We start from the raw sequence: 3,957 nt of genomic DNA on the forward strand, positions 1-3,957 counted from the left end.
ATTATGCTAACTACGAGACATAATTTTCATAATGTACGGGACAGAATAAAGCAACAAAATTTACAGAAGCTCTAAATATTTCAGGGAGGTATGAGATCTTGTTCTTACTGTGCAAGGTGTGTATGTTACGTCTTGAGCGTTTCACCCAGGACGTTCTATCGTTCTTGGTTTCACCGATTGTGCGAAACAACACAAGCCAACAAAGAAGTGACTACTAGTATGTTCCGAGGACTACTGTACAGTTAGACATGGAATTTTCCGCAGGGTATGAAAACATCAACTCCATGGATCAACATGCCTGTAAGCTACTAAATCCATTACAACTTCTGTTTAGATCTCTAGGGCAAAGACTAGCCACATGCCCAACAGATTCTAAAGTTCGTCCTTGATGTTGTGTTGACCTATCCTACTCATACACAAATCAAAAGAACAACGAATGTCAAATAAAAATATAACCTCCCTCCTCAAGGTAAAAATAGACCATGTAACGCTTGTGTTGTTTGAAATTTCGCTTCAGCCGAGCACAGAATCCCTAAGTACAGAAAATGCGACTCGGGTTATCAAATGAAAGGCACGTCTTCTGTAGAGGCCACTGGAAACGTGGCTTCACAGCATGCCAGACCTCAAAAACGTTTCTAGCCGCGATACCATATTTTTCGTCACGTGTATGGTTCTGTGGCCTAAAATAGCTTCATATATAAATACATTGTAGCTGCGGTGTTTTTATCTCCAGTCACGTGTCTAGTTCAACCCAGTTCAACACTGTCTACACAGCCAGTACGATGTCTACAGGAGAGTCCACAGAGCTGTTCGGACGGCGGCCTGATCCACGTGCACATAGACATGCTGCTGTCACAGTCGGCGGCACCAGGGAGGGGTGTCAGGGGGTTATGTTGCCCCCTGTCCACCCCAAATCATGCTCAGTAAATGGTAATGGTGGTATAACTCAATGGTGGTGGTATAAAGAAGTTCATGAGCGAGAAGTTAGCATGTCGCACCAGCACAATTGTCCCCTCAAACTGGAGGCAACGTAGCCTTTCGGAGGGTACGCTAGCTAAGACTTCACGACTTTTCCGGAAGAGCATGCTGTAAGGGTGAAAATTCAATCATCAATTTCGATTATGATTATCCCCATTTCAAGTTGGGAATCAGCCAGGAGGGAGTCGTCAGCTGTGCAGTAGTTGAGAGTAGGTTCCAAAGTATTCCGGGCGCGTTTGGGAGTAGCTAATGTACTGAGTCAGAAATGGTTCTGAAAGGGAAGGGACGTGGCCGTCGCGAAATTAGGAAAAGTTTGGCCTAATAACACTGGCCAGACCGCTCCCAAACTAGCGCCAACCTTGCTTGACTGACGGTCGGGGCAAAGTCGGGGGAAGGTTCTGAATGTGTGACAGGAGCTTTGAATTTACGGTGAACACGGGTGGACAGGAATTCATGTCAAAATGGCGACGGCATGCGGAAATTCGGCCTTACTTTTAAAAGAGTTGTGATTGAGCACATAGGACATGTGTACTTAGTAATACTTTGCAGAATGCGTTAGATAATTTTGCCCAACCACTGTTTGATCAATATGCCAGGACGTGAAAGGTCAGGGGATGAATGATATTCTAGAGGGGGGAAGTATCATTCCGCATGTACTCTGGAACCACCTGTTTCAGAACATATGTAAACCCCGCCTGCCCACACAACAGGGACATCAGTCGTACCGGAGATGGCATTTGAACGTGAACTGGAACTAACTACACCATTTTTATATACTCTTCATTTCTGCAATACAACGATCATAAAAAAAATAAAATGGACTGTTTTACGCTATATCTATTGTACTGCTTTTTAGGTTGTACTTATTGCAGTGTTGTTGTTTCTTCGATGGTCGTCTCTGTATGAATAATATGTGCAATGTGCTTTGTGAAATGTACGATACCAGTCTATCTGTGTTCCACGTTCAGCATGATATGAATATATATGATAATTCTTTGTTAATCAGAGAGATGTATCTAATCCATACACATGCACTATGATGCCTTTTTTGTCATAAATAGGACCGCAAGAACCCAATGCATTTGCGTTTTATCCCGAGTCTGAAGTGTTCCTTGACTTATGTTATCATAAACCAATCTGTCCATGGCCACTCGCCGCTGGTGTGGCTTGCCTGCGAATGTCAAATGTCTTGAAATCTTGACTCGGCTCAGCATGCAATTGCTACATCTACATCCGTACGTGGGCACAGAGAGTGAATAATAAAACAATCAGTGGTAACGAAATACAAGTGACCTTTACCGAATACAAGATAGTTCTGTGTTGCCGTTAGATTTCCATGTAAGTTGGTGGATTCGAAATCAAATACACCTGATCAATAATACGGGAAATACCTGGCACACACGTCGGGTCCGCGGACGGGACCTTCACCTTTGCGAATGATGATGGTTGAAGTCCATGGCCCTTTCCCCACGTCCGGATCGAAAAGGGCCCATAAATTTGTGACATGGTGGGGGAAGATGTATGTAGTTTAAGTCGTGCCATGAGAGAAACTGACTTACTGTAGACAAGTGCTTAAGTATAAGGGACACAGGATCCCCTTTACAAAAATGCTCGAGGAAAAACAGTAGATATTGTGATTGAAATACACAACACCAAGTTGGAGAAAGTATTCTGATTAATTAACCTGCACATTTTACAGCTACCAATGTGTCTCCGGAGGCAGTTATTAAAGAGAAATCTACAAAGCACTGTCACATCATCGTGCGGTAGGTTTATATATATATATAACAGCAAAATGTGCTGTTTTCTGGTGAGAAAAGCTGTCCTACACATGTATCCTCGGATGTGACAAAAATCACGACGATCCATGAACGTTTTTCTGGGTTATACTCTTTCGATTTCGAATTTTAACAAAAACGCACCAGCACTTTCAGAACAAGCTGCTGGTGGCCCAAGCATATCTATGTCTTCCCGAGCGCAATAGATATCCACCCATGCCCAGCAAACGAGTATCAAAATTGGAGGTTCAACTGCAGTACCATGGCAAGCTGCCAGGAAGTCTAATAATTTCAAAGTCTCATTAAGATCTGCCCACATTCCAAATATCCAGACGATCCACCTAAGCCTTCTCAAGTTATCGTATTGACAAACACACACCGACAGACAGACAGACACAAACACACACACACATATAACCGAAAATATAACCTTTTTGGAGGAGGTAATCGACAAAACATTGATTTTTAATTTTACTGATTTAAAATTACTGATTTCTATAGCCATCTCTATCCTTAGAGCTGAAACATTAACACTTCATGTCTAATGTATTTAAGTCCAGACTGAGACAAATGTCAGAGTCAACGTCTGTTGGGGAAAGGCACCCGTTTCTGGAATGTCCTCTCAGCGGGAGGCCCTTTACCTGCCAATTGTTGGCCTCCTCTTACCCCCACATGGTGTAACGTACTCATTGAGTTATCTTTTCACATTGTTTGCCTGTTACGGACTCAACAGGTATACAAATTACTCACGAGTACAGCCGTCCCTAGGTATAGTGTAGCGAGGTGTCAAAAATCCTTTCTGTTCGCGGAACAAGCTTGTCGTGTCGCATTGGATTTATCAAATTTTGCTCCACCCTTTATTGAACTGAATTGTGTTTGATCGCTGTTCTTAACCATATATGTTAACAGTATTGTGTTTGTGTTGCCATCAATGAGTGCCTTTCAGGTGGGGAAATTGTCGCAATTTTCGTGAGGACTACAGCGTGAGTGGTTTCTGAATAACCTTTTAATTAGCAGGGCGACGTATGCAACTGGATACCCCGTCTGAGGCTTTTTGGCTAATTGCATGGATACGGTGATACTAATGGACCCAACCGGTTTGTGCGTAGACAGATGCATGCACATGCAGGCACGCACGCACACACACACACACACACACACACACACACACACACACACACACACACACACACACACACAC

Source organism: Branchiostoma belcheri, unplaced genomic scaffold (genome assembly GCF_001625305.1).
Source record: "Branchiostoma belcheri isolate BF01 breed outbred unplaced genomic scaffold, Haploidv18h27 scaffold32, whole genome shotgun sequence".
In the NCBI taxonomy this organism is placed as follows: domain Eukaryota; kingdom Metazoa; phylum Chordata; class Leptocardii; order Amphioxiformes; family Branchiostomatidae; genus Branchiostoma; species Branchiostoma belcheri.